The 16,288-nt window shown below is 34.5% G+C and overlaps 1 non-coding gene and 1 pseudogene across 2 annotated transcripts; one reads left to right on the forward strand and one right to left on the reverse strand.

Annotated features, from left to right (window-relative positions):
* Positions 1-208: 208 nt before the first annotated feature.
* On the forward strand, positions 209-6,815 carry LOC144253830 (transcription termination factor 1, mitochondrial pseudogene; annotated as a pseudogene). The gene is made up of 2 exons (XR_013343373.1): positions 209-278; positions 5,634-6,815. The product of XR_013343373.1 is annotated as a transcription termination factor 1, mitochondrial pseudogene (transcript).
* Positions 3,986-4,111, reverse strand: LOC144254032 (small nucleolar RNA SNORA28). Its single transcript, XR_013343406.1, has one exon. It is a non-coding gene; the product is annotated as a small nucleolar RNA SNORA28 (small nucleolar RNA).
* Positions 6,816-16,288: the final 9,473 nt, after the last annotated feature.

Genomic DNA, 16,288 nt, shown 5'->3' on the forward strand with positions numbered 1-16,288 from the left:
GTGAGTAGCTTCCTCCCTGTCACGCCCTCAAAACCGGCCCAGTCATGCCAATCCCGGCACTCACAACGGTCTCTTACCGCCCTCTGCAGGGCTCTTCAAGTCGGGCTACTGAGGACTAAAGCAAGGCCGTAGGGGCGCAGGGCCGATGACGTCACATATGCGCGCGGCCCAAAGCAGGAAGTTAGTCTTCTCCACTTCCTCTCCTCGGTCCAGTTCAGGATTCCTGACGCGGATGTAGAAGGCATCTATGTTAATCCTTGCTACTGTGTACAGTTCAGGTGAGTTGGGAGCTGACCGGTTTTTGTTTTTGTTTGAAAGCGTGCCTGGGTGTATTTGGTTTAAGCTCAACTCCTTGCCGAGCTTCCCCTGGGGGAATAAGAGGGATGAGAAGAGCCTCTGATGTGTCATTGCTGTGGTTTTTGAGTTAAGAAAGATGAAGCAGGGTTCAAACTCTCTACGCAAACTAAGGGGACTCGGTGCCCTTTTAGATTTTGTAATTTTAGAAGTAGTACTTTTTAGGGTGTTGTACATGGGGTTAAGATAATGTGTATGAAGCATTTAGCTCTGGTTTTACAAAATATATTCGAGATTTCACTACCCTTCCCCATCACGTTAGTCGCATACTAGCGGTTTTCTTCTCAGTATGACTGAGAAATATTCAGTTTACATGAGGTAATGCATCTTACAGAAGTATCATGCGTTGTTCTTTATTATGAATTCTTGGCAGTGTTTTGCCGTTTCTTTTTTTGGGGGGGGGGGTGTGCCATGTATAGCAACAGTGATTTCTGCTTTTCTGGAGGGATGAAAGTCCAATTAAGATCAGTAAGGGGAGAAATGCATTGTTCCAAAGAACTCCATATTTACTTATCTTGCTGTGTCAAAAGAAGATCAGCTGGAATGTGTTGCCTTAGGGCCTGTGATTAGCCATTTTCATTAGAAGCCCCTTAATAGGCCAATTGTAGAGAAGAAGGGAACATAAATCCTCTTCTTTTTTAAAAAATATTTTTTTTAGTTGTAGTTGGACACAGTGCCTTTATTTTATTTATTTAATTTATTTTTATGTGGTGCTGAGGATTGAACCCAGCGCTCTGCCACTGAGCCACAAGCCCAGTCCCAATCCTCTTCTTTTATTTCTTGGACCTCACAAGTTACAAGTACAGAGATTTTCAGTATGTTAAGTTTGGACATTAGCCCTTAATATATGGTTTTGAGAAATTGAATCAGTTTGAGAGAGAAATTGAAGACAATTATGAAATATTTATTATTTTTGTAATTTGTTGATTGAGGAAGTTAATAACAGGCTGTGTGAGTCACTATGACAAAGTACATGAGAAAAACAACTTAAAGGAGGAAAGATTTGTTTTGTTCATTGTTTCAGAGGTAAACCATGATCACTTGGCTCCATCACTGTGGGCTTGGAGTGAGGCAGAACATCATGACTGGGAGCACCTAGTGGAGAATAATTTCTCCTTAGAGCAGAGGAGGGTCTTGGAACAAAAATATGTCCTTCAAAAATACCCTTCCCCACACTGACTTATGTCTTCCAGCTAGGTCCTACCTCCTGAAGTTTCCACTATCTTCCAGAAACTGCCACCAGCTGGAGACCAACCCTTTAACACATGGGCCTTTGCTGGGGGTTCCAGATCCAAATTGTAACAGGCTGTTTATTCACCTTGCTAGATATTATATGAGTACTTGACTGGAGAAGAGCTGCTAATGTAAAAAGTATTGGTATTTTTGAAGTCTGATATTTTTTGTGTTATAAATTGAAAAATAAAGGTAACACAGTTTCCATTGCATAATTCACCCCTAGACCAGTTTAATTTGTTTACATTTTTTGTCTGATTGCAAAATAACACATACTCATTAAATAAATCATAATATTTCTGAAATGATAGAGCCCCCATTAATCTTTCAGAAATGTAATTTCACTTTTTCCTTTTGCTGTATGTATTACCGTTTCTTTCCTTTAAAAGTATAATCCATTCTTATGCAGTTTACCACTGAGAATATCTTGGATATTTTTAATTGCATTAGGTATGCTACGATTTTTTTTTAGCACCTGTATGGTATTATATCACATAGCATACCACAATTTGTTAAATAATTTTACTATTGGTGGGCATTTGGGGTTCTTTTTGCTATAGCAAATGTTAGGATGGGCATACTTTTTTATAACAATATTGTTATATTTTTGTCCTTTTTTTCCCTTTGTTTAATTCTAAAGAAGTGGAAATGTTGAGTTAAAAGATGAACATTTAAAATTGTGATAGATGGGGCTAAATTATCCTCCAATAATAGTATTTGAGACTTTCCTGTTTTCTCATATGTTCACTAATGGTCAGTACTGTTAATTACTATTGATTTTCGGTTTAGCAGAGAACTGCTCATTCAATTTTTGAGGTCACTATTTCATATTAGTGTTGTAATCCAGTTCATATTTCAGTTCTGTAATAATAAATTATTATCAAGTGATTAATTTCAACAGTAAATATTTTAAGTTAAAGATTTGAGGGAAAACTATTTATGATGGGTAGATATCAGGAATATGAACCTTTCTGAAAGAAAGGACAGCTTAAGCAAAGATAGGGGGACTAGAATGGGTTCTGAGATCTGAGAGGTGATGATGCTAGGCAGTGAGTTTGATTGAAGATAATAGAAGAGATAGCTGGAAAAGTAGTTTGAACTAAGTGGTGGGGGCTTCGAAGGTGGAGTCTATTTTTTTCTGAGAGGGAACTGAAAAGGTCTTTAATCACAGAATGAGGGACATAATCAGATCTTTCTTTTACAAATATCAGTATTGTGGCAATTTTGAGTGACTGGTGTAAGAAGCAAGTTAGTTAGCTGGTATGGCTTGTGGAAGAGAATATGAAGACTTAAGAGCATGAGAACAGAAAAAAGTAGAGAGATTGGAGTTCAGAGATGAAGCTGAATCTACATGATTTGATGACGGTTGAGGAAGAGGAAGAAAGCAAAGTTCACTTAGATTTTTATCATGGGTGACTCTCTTAAGTTTCACTGAGAGATGAAATTACTTGTGAAAGATTTGTTACTTTTTAAAGACTCAGCATTTATTTTCTCTTATTTTTGAATTGCTGTTAGAATTTCTGCTGAATGTTCTGTGCCTTGTTCAGCTCTGTTTATGTTAGTAGTACTTCAACTTGTACATACTATCAATAAAAAAGTTCACAAATAGTAATTTATACCTGTCTTATAGTACCATTATGTTGTATACATTATACAACATGTAGAAGTGTACATTTTCAAAGGCTAAGACACGAATACATTAGAGTTTTAGTATTTTTTCCCCCTACATTCCATTGGATTATCTTGCACCCTCTGAGGAAATGTTGGTCTGATATCTAGCTGACAGTGTTCTGTCCCATTCTCCAGTAGAGGTCACCTTTGAGAATGGAAGAGAGAACAGGCTGTTGAGCTGTGAAAGGTAGTCTTTATTCGTGAGTTAGAAGAAGGATCTTATTTCTGAATTTCTAAATTAATGCATTTTTGGAAGAAATGTTGTTATAGAATAGTATGTGGAGTTATGGAGAACTGAAGAATAGTAAGCTCAGTTGAGTTTAGATTTGTTTTTATTGTTTGATGTTTGCTTTGAGAATGCTTTGCCTTTTGAGTTTGAATGTTACTCGAGTCTATAGTTTTAGACTTTTCCTAGTTCTTTTGAGAATCTGTAGACTATGTGAGCCACAGGAATGTTTCTAGCATGTAGGCACAGTCTAAGTTTTTGTCCAAATTGGAGTAATTGAAAAACACATACAAAGAGGTTTTCATTGAAATTGATCCTAAAAGCAGTATGTTAAGCAAGAATTTTAGTGGTGGGTTGGAATTATCTATCTTTATTTTCTATTTTATGCATAATTGAGAGAAGGGGCAAAGGGACATGCCTCCTCTAAGTAAGATACCGATGTAAGGAATTAGAAATCAAGAACTAAATTTGTTGCAGCCATATATTCTATTTAAAAAAAATACTGCTTAAGCCTATATAACAGCTTGTCTCATGGAAGAGAGAACACTGGAGTAGGTTACACTTTCTTGCTATAGCAAGCTCAAATTGTATCAGACAGTTTCAGTAATCTGTCATAGAGTGTTGCTTGCAAGCAGTCATATATTCTAAAAAAGAGAAAGTAGTTTTTTTTAAAAAAAAATCTATGTGTTGTATGATTCAGAACTTAAGTAGTTTAGGAACAAATCTATGTGTTGTATGATTCAGAACTTAAGTAGTTTATAGGAACAAATCCTCTGATAGATTAAGAAATAGAAGAACGATTTTCTCTTACTTTCCTAATAAAATATTTCCTGTGAATGAAGGTGCTCATTTAATAGGGACCTATGATTATAATCATATATAAGTTCGTAGTTATTAAGGTTTTATGGGGCTCGGGATGTGGCTCAAGTGGTAGCATGCTTCCCTGGCATGTGTGAGGCACTGAGTTCTATCCTCCGCACTACATAAAAAATAAAATAAAATAAAATAAAAATACTGTGTCCACCTAAAACTAAAAAAAAATAAACAATAAATATTAAAAAAAAGGTTTTAATCCCATGATAGAAGCTGAAAGTGTTGTCAAACAGGTGTAGACAGTCCTGGGTTAGTCTTGTGTAATATGGTGATGGGGTAGAGGAAAATGGTAAAAATTACATTTGAATGTTTATATAAAGCTGGGCACATTGGCTTATGCCTATAGTCCCAGCTATTTGGGAAGCTGAGGCAGGAGGATCACTTGAACTTGGGAATTTGAGCAATATAGAGAGGTCTCATTGTGGAGTGTTTGGATTAATTATCACAACTAGATTTTGTGTGTATTTATGTGAATGTGTGCTAGAGATTGAAAACCCAGGGCCTCATACATGCTAAGCAGGTACTGTATAACTGAAGTACACACCCAGTTCCCTAACTGCATATTTTTGAACATAAAAATTGTTTTAAATTTTTGCATTACAACCAAGGGGACAATCAGGTAAAGTGAATGAGATGGATATTAGAATCAGGAGCTGTTGACCAGAGGTCTTTATATGGTAAGAATTAAAGCTATAAAGCCTGCATGGATTTCAAGGATAGCATAAATCCAGTAAAATATATTTAGCTAGAAATCAGATAATCTGAGGTATTGGCTTTCAGGGCTGGATTTAGAAGTTGAAAACAGGAGACCAGAGGCAAAGAAGCCTGGTATCTAAGGGCAGGGAAAGATCAAATACTTGGGAAGTTGGAAGACAAGGCAGAAATGAAAATGTCATTTATTAGGAATAAACCAAAGGTTTAGAAACCAGGAGGACAAAGTAGAGATGGAGAAGGACTCCTGGTTTTGCGTAGAGAAGGCAAATAAGATCAAATAGAGAAAGAAAAAAAAAAAACAAGAATAATTCTAGGGCAGTGATGGTGCCATCACATTCTTCTTTATGTTAAAAATGATAGCAGCCCTGGGTTCACAGATAACCAACAGAAGCAGTGAGCTAGGGAGTGAAGAGTGCTGAATTATTACCATTAGCACCAGGAGAGCTAAAAAGTATAGGTATTTTCTTATAAAAAGGACCGTGATGCTTGTAGGATGATAATATGGTCATTTAGTTACTTAATGCAGATATTTGTGTAATATTATATGTGTTATTTTATGCAGCTTTCCAAAAGATTTGGGATACCTGACCATTATGGCATCAAGAAACCTCTGGTATATGAGAAGTAACCTTTTCTTTGGTTCAAGATGTTGGATGATTCGCTATTCAGCAGAAATCCTCAAATCAGTTTCATTTAGGCTTTTTGGTGTGACATGTAATAATGAGACAAAGAGCCTTTGGAGAATGAGGACCTATTGAACAACTTACTTACTATGGGGGTTGATATTGACATGGCAAAGAAACGACAGCCTGGAGTTTTTAATAGAATGGTTACTAATGAGCAGGACCTAAAGATGTTCCTTTTGTCCAAAGGAGCTAGCAAAGAAGTGATTGCTAGCATCATATCAAGATATCCACGAGCTATAACACGCACTTCTGAAAGTCTTTCAAAACGTTGGGATCTGTGGAGAAAGATTATGACATCAGACCTTGAAATTGTAAATATTTTGGAACGTTCTCCTGAATCCTTTTTTCGGTCCAATAATAATATAAATTTAGAAAATAATATAAAGTTCCTCTACTCAGTTGGATTGTCCCAGAAATGCCTATGTCGATTATTAGCCAATGCCCCTCGCACCTTTTCTAATAGTCTTGATTTGAATAAACAGATGATTGAAGTTTTGCAGGAAGTCTGTTTGTTCTTAGGTCACAATGATCCCACAGATTTTGTCAGGAAGATAATTTCTAAAAATCCTTTCATCTTAATTCAGAGCACCAAACGGGTGAAAGCTAACATTGAATTTTTACAGTCAACTTTCAACTTGAACAAGGAAGAACTGCTGCAACTGCTATGTGGTCCAGGAGCTGGAATTCTAGACCTTTCTACAGAATGTGCCAAAAGAAATTATACAAATATCAAAGAGAAGCTGTTTTCTCTCGGATGTACTGAAGAAGAGGTACAGAAATTTGTCTTAAGCTATCCGGATATGATGTTCTTGGCAGATAAAAAGTTTAATGATAAAATAGACTGCCTCATAGAAGAAAAAATTAGTATTTTACAAATAATTGAAAGTCCTCGGGTTCTGGATTCAAGCATAAGTACTTTAAAAAGTCGAATCAAAGAATTGGTACATGCTGGCTATAACTTGAGTGTCTCTAACATTGCTCTTCTATCTTGGAGTCAAAAAAGATTTGAAGCTAAGCTGGAAAAAATTAAATGGCTAGAACAGTGCCTGGGGAGTTAAAAAAAAAAAAAGTCTTGGGGCTGGGGTCGTGGCTCAGTGGTAGAGTACTTGCCTAGCATGTGTGAATCACTGTGTTCGATCCTCATACCACATAAAATAAATAAAATAAAGGTATTGTGTCCATCTACAACTGAAAAAATATTTGTTAAAAAATTCTTATAATGTATTTATATAATTTTGAATTTGGGCCTTTCAGAAAGGACAGTTTTGATTTCTTCACCACAAACATGTAATAATCCTTTGGGTATTTTATTTTAAAAGTTCATAAGAACTCAATATTGGCATGCTTAAGTGTAGTCTTCCTAACTACTACTGTATTTTGAATTAATGGCTGCTATATAGTAGTGGTAGTTCCTGAATGCCATGTAAAACAAATGCAGAAAATAAGCTTTTGTGGTTTCTGTTTGGACTGAAAAATCAACAGATTTGGGCTGGAGATATAGCTCAGTGGTAGAGTGCTTGCCTAGAATTCATAAGGTCATGTCCAACACTGATCCCCAGCATAGAAAAAAAAAATTGACATTCATTCAAATAGTTCTCTTCCCTCATGGTTTTGAATGGCAAGCTATTTCTTCTGTTATTCCAGTGCAATCAGTTATGGTCCATCAGTAAAAGTCTGACAGAATAGAAAGGAGGGATTTTCTCGGTTCCAAATTCCATATTTTCTGTTCAAACCATTAGTGTGTCTCCCATCTTAGGATTTACCATGAGTTTGCCCTGACAAGGGCAACTGTGGTAGATAGAAGAATAATGGCCACCTAAAGGTCCCCAGAAACCATGAGTATGTTATAGTGCAATGGGTTTTATAGATGTGATTAAGTTAAAATATGATTAAGTTAAGGGTCTTGAGATGGGGAGGTTATCTTGATTAATTGGGATGGGCTCAGTGGAATCACAGGATCCCAAAAAGTGGAAAAGAGAGGCAAATAGGAGGTCAAGGTGGTGGAATGTAGAAACACTTGACCACTTTTGCTGGCTTTGAAGGAGGAAGAAGCCATGAGGCAAGGAATGCAGGTGGCCTATAAAAAATGGAAAAGGCAAGGAAACCGGTTCTGCCCTGGGGCCCCTAGAAAGAAGTGCAGGGCTGCTGGCACCTTGATATTAGCCCAGGGAGAGTAGTATCAAACTTCTGATGTGCAGAACCATCAGAATAAATTTGTGTTGTTTTAAACCAGTGAATTTTTGATAACTTGTTACAGCAGCAAATAGGTTAATAACTGATTAGTTGTATTTAAAGGAGGATGTCACAAAATGTGGTCTTTTATTATTTCTTTATTTCTTCCTCTTATAAGTAAATTATATTAAAATTTACTTTTCTGGAATTTCTAATGTTAGTGTTTATGACATCTAAATGTGTTGATAAAAAGCTAAGTGTAAATATCTAAATAAAGGAATATTTTTGCCTACTGAATGTAGTTTAAAGAAATGGTGGTCATGTATATTTATATTTTGTTGGCATTTCATTTAATATAAATAAACAGGAATTTCTGGAGGCATTGACTTAAAAATTACAAATTAGATCATGACTATATTTTGAACATATTAATAATCTAGCTCTAATAGTAACTGAGGAGGAACAAGTTTTATTTTTATTTTTTAAATTTTTTTTAATATGTATTTTCCATTTCTCGGCGGACACAACATCGTTGTTTGTATGTGGTGCTGAGGATCGAACCCGGGCCGCACGCATGCCAGGCGAGTGCGCTACCGCTTGAGCCACATCCCCAGCCCCAGGAACAAGTTTTATGACTTTAATTACTTTAGATTATTTTCCAAAGTAATTTGGTTTCTAAATATGGGTTTTGAATTGAGTCACATAACTTCATGGTATTTGCTATCATTAATGCCTCAAAACAACAAGAAACCACCCCACTAATTTGTACCATTGGTAGAAACAAAGTGCCTGCTTTGCCAAAGCCATTTATATGTATTGTAATGATCTCCAGTAAGGTCTTTGGTAGCAAGTTTGGCATAATTTAGAAACCATGATCTTTGTAGAGACATTTCTTCAGAGTGATATGTCTTTAACTTTGTGTAAATAATTCACTAAACTTGTTTTCTTATAAAATTAAAAACCTTTCAGAGTTGGTAAAAATCAAATTATATAAGGTCTGTAAGATTTCTTGTATATAAAAGCTGTTCAGTCAAGGATAAGAAAAATAAGTTACAGTAGTATTTTTTTAAAAACAGCTTTATTGATATTTAATTCATATACCATGTAATTTATTAATTTATATAATTCAAGGTTTTAAAAATATCTATTCATTTAAGTTATACAATTTAAGATAGCGTATACGATCATCACTACAGTATAATTTTTAGAATTTGTGTCCTCTAAAAGAAACTGGTACCCATGGGCAGCCAATCTTGTTTTCTCCCTTCCAGCCTCATAGCACTAAGCAAAACCTAAATCTTGCTGTCTTTATAAGTTTGCTTTTCTGGACATTATATATAAATGGAATCATACATACATAATTTGTGATCACTTTCACTTAATCTTTTTAAGTTTCATTCATGTAGCTCATGTCAGCATTCCTTTTTATTGCCAAATAGTGTTCTATTATATGGATACAATAGTATTGCTGGGAATTAAATTTATTGTTATGGCTTGAAACACAAAGTATTAAATCATTGTCTTTGGAGTTGTATGGAAGAATTTCCCAAGGTATCTCTCTTGGGAATCTTAACAAATTTATATGGAACTTGAGGGAGATGGGCAGAGAAGGTAAAAGTTTTTTGGCATAAGCAGGTCATGGGGATTTCACTTGGGTTGAGATAAATTGTATAGAAACAATAGTTGCAAGTGCCCAAGGAGAATGTAGGATGAACAGAAATATAATACAACACTTGATCATTTTAAAAGTAACATTTTTTTTGGTCAGAAGTGAAAGGAAAATCCATGTTAATAGGAAAATAAATCACAAAAAAGAAGGAAAAAACCTCCAGAGATAATATTTTGGTGGCTCTTCCTATTGTTTTTCTTTGCAGAACTTATCTGTACTTAGATGTAATATGAGTAGGTATGTAGTGTATATATTTAAGTTGATATTGGACTATTATAATTTTTCTTGTCCTAATAAATCCTAAACATATTACATAATTTTCAGTGTTAAAGGATCAAGTAAGTATTCACCTGTTAACGTGGTTTTTAATGGTTGTATAATGAAATTCTGTTGCTGGATAAACCGTAGTTTCTAAATCTCTCACCATTGTGCAGAGCAAATGAATTTTAGTAATATTTTAAACATCTCATCTGGATTATTTTAACATTCCATAGGTTATACTGTCATTTTTAATCCATTGGCATTCTTTATAAATTAGAAGTTTATTCTAGAAAATATAAAGGTTGAATATTGCATTATTGTATTGTTCTCTAAATGTCAGTTTCACAAAACCATTTTTTAAAAATTTTAATTTGTTATATATGACAACACAATGCATTACAATTCATATTACACATATAAAGCACAATTTTTTCATATCTGATTGTTCACACAGTTGTTGTAAAGGCTTATTTAAAAGCTTTTGACTTGTATCTTTTTGGTAAAAAATCAGCATAAAGGTTTCTCTTAGTTAATGCATTTTGATAAATGCAACTGCATGGGTGAATCTCAAATTATGCAGGAGCCAGAGTATGAAATGTGAAAGGAGGCAGAGTACAATCTATATAATTACATTTATATGAAATGTAAATTTCATAGAAAATTCTCACCCATCTGTAATGACAGAAAGCAGATCATTGTTAGGGGATCAGGGTGTTTGGATGGGAAAGGATACTTTGGAGGGACTACATAGAAGTACAAGGACACTTTTGGGAGCCATGTATATATTCATTGTTTTGATTGTGGTGATGGTTTTGTGATTGTATACATATGTCAAAACATCAAATTAGATGGTTTTAAAAATTTTATTATTTTGTGGTGCTGGGGATTGAACCCAGGGCCTTATGCAGGTGAGGCAAGCACTCTACCAACTGAGCTATATCCCCAGCCCTCAAATTATATGTTTTAAATATGTTTGCTTTAGTATACTTCATTTATACCTCAGTGAAGTTGAACAATTCATTTGCTTAATACTGATTTAAAGTTCTATCATTATGCTGGGTATGGTAGCACGTGCCTGAAATCCTAGTGACTAGTGAGGCTGGGGAAGGAGGATCACAAGTTTGAGGTTAGCCTTGGCAACTTATCAAGAAACTGTTTCAAAATAAAAATATTAAAAATAAACTAAAAATAAGGTAAGGATGTAACTTAGTGGTAGATTGTCTTTGGGTTCAATCCTCAGTACCATACAAAAATTATTTTAAAAGTTCCATCATTATCTGATAATAAATTAAATGTCTCTGTGTGCATGTTTCTGTATCTTCTTCAACTATCTTAATCAAATGTATTTGAATTTATATTCTATGTCATATCAAGAATTAAACAGTATCAGTAAAGGTATTGGGAGACTGTGGAAGCCATCTTGAAAAAAATATTGATTGATTTATACTTGTTTACCAGGATAAACTCCCCCCAAAGCAGCTATGAGTCCAGAAGCTTTTCCTTACCTTGGCCTTATCCTGAATGACCTATACTCAAGTTAAGCTGTGGCCTGAATTAGGTGCAGGGCTCCTTTTCATTCTAGGGGACTTCCTGGACCTTGATTAGGACCAATGTGATGGAATTTACATGGAAAGCAGGTGCACCTTTTTTGCTCTCACTATTCCTGGATTTCAGATAAAGTTAGACTTTGATCTTTCTGTCCCATGAAAGCAAGAGCTCGCTCTCTCTCTCTCTCTCAATGTGGATGATTTACCTTTTATTTGAAAAAGAATTTTTCCAAAATACATTTTGATATTAGTTTTCATTGCAAAATAATACATGCTTGCCACCACATATTCAAATAATACAGAAATGAATAAATTAAAAAGTGAAAGCTGGTCCCTGCCATTCTTCAACCTTTTAAAACTTAACAAAATTCAATATATATTTATTATAGAAAGTTTGGAAGACACATAAGTAAAATGAAGAAAACTGATCCCCCAGTGACACCTCACAAAGACAGCTACTATCATTAACATTTTGATATATTTTTAGTGCTTATGGATATAAGAAAATTTTTGTCATAATTGTCTTAGAGACTCACATACACACACACAAATAGCATAGACCATTTAAGGAAAAATTTAAGGAAAAATTGGAAAATAAAGATATACTAACAAAAATATTTCACCACCCAATGATAATCACTTAATATTCTGGTGTGTGTCCTTACAGATATCTTTTTATTTACACATAGATATGCATATATGTGAACATAGAATCATTCTAGAATACTATTTTATAATTTTCTTTTCAGTTTATAATACTTTGTGACATCTTTCAATTTTTCCCCTTTTTAATTGATTTTTTATTGCTTTATTGCATGCATGTAGGGACTATTCTGGTTTGCAGCTCCAGCTGCTTTCGAAGCTGTGGGGCTAGGGATCTTTTCTGCTTGTTTTATTATATAAGATCTCCTGAGACCCTGATCTGTTCTGAGTGTCCAGTATTAAATTCCAGTAAAGTCCCTCCTAACTCTGGATCATTCACCCATCTTGTTGAAAAGCTGACTATCTGCTTTTCTTGGTTCACACCATGAATCCACCAAGGAAGCGACCCCTCTATTCTGCCATCTTCCCAGTATCTCACAAGAGGTCTTTTGAAGCCCCTGCCTGGATTTTCTCTTTCATCAGCACACATATTCCTTTTCTAAGAAAAGTAGGATGCAAGGACTCAAGTCGGAGGCAGTCCTTTTTTTAAATATTTATTTTTAGTTGTAGTTGGACACAATACCTTTATTTTATTTATTTGTATGTGGTGCTGAGAATCGAACCCAGGGCCTTGCATATGCTAGGCAAGTGCTCTTCCACTGAGTCACAACCCCAGTCCCAGTCCATTCTTTTTGCTTTCCTGCAGTTAGGGAACACTACTTGTTGTACCCTGAGTATTAACTAAAGTGTCTGTAACTAAATAAATGCATTTAGGTCCACATTATCCCTCTCTGCTTACTATATGGGGCCGTACCTCTCAGAACTGCTCAGTTTCTTCAGAATACCTGTTTCTCCTGACTGAGGCTATATGACTGCATTTCATATATGACTACAGGTTGTCATTTTAGCTTAATGTAATAAACTATTCAAGAATTAAAATTGAATTTAGTGTGTGATGAAAAACTCATAACAAAATTTAACAAGTTACTACTGATTACTGATAGATTAAAATTAGATCTCAATCACCCTGTGTTTATTTGTGCATTGAATTTCATGAACTGCAGGGGGAACTCTAGGCAGCAGTTTGACTATACAGTTTTCTAAAGTCAGCTAGCTATGTGTCTGGCTGATGATTCATACTAAGAAACATCTTTTAAATACCAAGAGGGTTGGTAGTAGGCTGTTTTATCTGTAAGTTTTGTCAGCTTTGAGCTGAAAGAGAATACAGTGATATTCTCATATTTTCCCATGTTAATTTAATGCCTGTTTAAAGGAATGCAAAAATTGTTTTCTTTTAATGATTATTTATTGCTTTTTAAAAACAAATACCACTTTTTAATTGGAAAGTTCTGAAATGATGTACTTAAGGGTGCCTTTTGCATTTTTATGTAGGTTTAAAACTTTTTGTTTGTTACATAATCTTAATGCTTAAAAATATACAGCAGTATGCTTACACTATGTGCTTTCAAATTCTTTGCTCTTAACTCTCACCTTAAAACGTCTGGTATTTGTTGTGTTTCTTTGTACAAACCCCAACATAAGGTGGCATGTTCTCTTCATCATTAGCAGTTATATTACCTTTTTCACTTTTTTTAAGAGATTAAGAAGTTTTTTTTTAAATAAAAATTTTAATTGTGATATCTGAAGTGTGGGAATCAGATTTTGTTGTGAGAATGTTATAGAACAAATAGACACATTATAAGATATACTTAATTTCTCCATCACTTAGAAAACATTGCAAATACAAATGTGTATATTCTTGAGTCTCTCATGGCATCTAATATAGCTGATTTAATGATCTTGGCCCACTTAACTATGATTGAATGAACAATTCTAGAATGATGAAATTGGAAATCAAAGTAAAATATCTGTATTATAAAGCACCATAGGAATAAAGCATGTCTTAGGTGCTTTGCAGCTACAAAGAGGTTGAAACTGCTGCAGTTAAATAATATCATGTCTTACTGTCTGTATTAAACCCTCATCAAGTTGAATTTTGGTCACACTCTACCTGAAGCCTTGACAGTAGACTCTGGAATGGAATAGTCATTGGATAGAGAAGGTTCCTTTTCTCCATACACCTGTCCCCCAGTCTGAAATCAGTACTTACTTAAGTAAAATTTACCTTCTGCTCCTTTATTTTCTTCCCTAGAGGTAGTGAGCAAGGGAGATCTCTTGGTGGTAACTTGATCAACTAAGACCTTCAAAGAACCTAGGTATATCCTCTTCCCCTTTCCATTTCCAGTTAAACTGATACAGATGTTCCTTGACTTACATTGGATAAATAATAAATTAATATAGTAAATTAAAATGCATCTGATATATCTCATCTACAGAACATCATAGATTTGCAACACAGTGCATTGCTGAGTATCTTGGGTCTCACAAGGTGACCACATGTCTCACTGGGAGATTTGACTTGCTGCTGCTGCTCAGCATTGCAAGAGTGTATTAATGCATAGTTAGTCTGGAAAAAGATCAAAATTCAAAGCCTGCTTTCTGCTAAATATGTATCATTTTCATACCATTGTAAAGTAGAAAAGTGACAAGTCAAACCATCTTAATTTGGGCATCATCTATTTATATAATTGCCACAATCTGAAGTCATTGTTATAATTAAGGATGTTGGGACCCTTAGTAACTTGGATAGTTTACTAGTTTATTTATAAAAACATTTTTCCTGATTGTAAAGTTATCATATGGTTATACAACACTGGCAAATACAGGAAAGCAAACACATAAAAAATACTTACAATCTTAATGCCAGAAATAGCACTTGTTAACATGGTGTTATATAACTTTCTTGTCTGTTTTTCTATACATTACATTTAGAAAATGCGTATAATCTCTTTCTTTTTTTTTTCCATGTATGGGGAGTAGTACTGGGGATTGAACCCAGGGTCACTTTACCACTGAGCTGCATCTAGCCCTTTCAATTTTATTTTTAAATTTGGGACAGGGTCTTGCTATATTTCTGAGGTTCTTGCCAAGTTGCTGAGTGAGTTTGGCTTAGAACTTATGATCCTCTTGCCTCAGCCTCTAAAGTCAATGCATTTATAGGTATGAATCATTGTTCCCAGCCTATAATCCCTTTTCTAACTAAAATTAGTTAATTGAACACATATTTGTTAAACTATGCACTATTGTATTTAACAGTGAATTGTTATGTAATTATTTTAAACCTATTTTTATAAATATATGATGAGCATTCTTCCATATCACACACTGTTTATAACCTGTTTTTAGGTATATTGGAGACTTGACAATCTTGGTTCACAGTGGTTAAGGAAATGTGCCATTTGAAAACAATAGGGAAGAGCACTGGCTTCCTAGGAGGCCTGTGTGAGATTAAATGGTCATCATATGGTGTTATGCTCTGGGCTTGTTCAGGGGATTCCCATCTTGTTTCTACCATGACAAAAAGAATGATTGGATCCTTTGGCTAATCTTGGACTATTTAGAAAGAAAATATATTAGAGGGCTGGGGTTGTGTGGCTCAGTAGTAGAGAACTTGCCTATCACGCATGAGGCACTGGGTTTAATCCTCAGCACCACACAAAAATGAGATGAAAATATTGTGTCTGCCTACAACTAAAAAATAAATATTAAAAAAGAAAATATATTAGAATGCTGGATTGCATATTCAAATCTAATTTCTCCAGTAATGATCCAGAATTGAAGTTTCTAATAATTTAATTTAAAAAAAATTAATAGAAAAGTAAAAATTATAAATATTTATGATAGAAAATATAACATTTTCATATAATTATACATTGTAGAAAGGCTAAATCAAGTGAATTAACATATGCATGAGCTCACACATTTATTTTTTGTGTGGCAAGAACTCTTAAAGTATACTTTCTTGACCATTTTAATAACATGTTATTAACTATAATTATACAATGGATCTTGAACTTACTCCTATCTAAATGAAAATTTGAATCTTTTGACCAATAGCTCCACAATCCCCACTCCTATCTGCCCAAGTCACCATTCTATCTTTGCTTCTATAAGTTTGTCTTTTTTTTTTTTTTTTTTTTTTTTTAGATACTACATACAAGTGAGATCATGCAGTATTTGTTTTTCTGTTCCGGGCTTATTTCACTTAACATAATGACCACCAGGTTTATCCACCTTTTCACGAATGACAGGCTTTCCTTCTTTTTAAAGACTGAACAATATTCCATTGCATATGTACATCATATTTTCTTTATCCATTCATCTGTTGATGGATACTTAG

This window comes from Urocitellus parryii, chromosome 3 (assembly GCF_045843805.1).
Source record: "Urocitellus parryii isolate mUroPar1 chromosome 3, mUroPar1.hap1, whole genome shotgun sequence".
Lineage (NCBI taxonomy): Eukaryota > Metazoa > Chordata > Mammalia > Rodentia > Sciuridae > Urocitellus > Urocitellus parryii.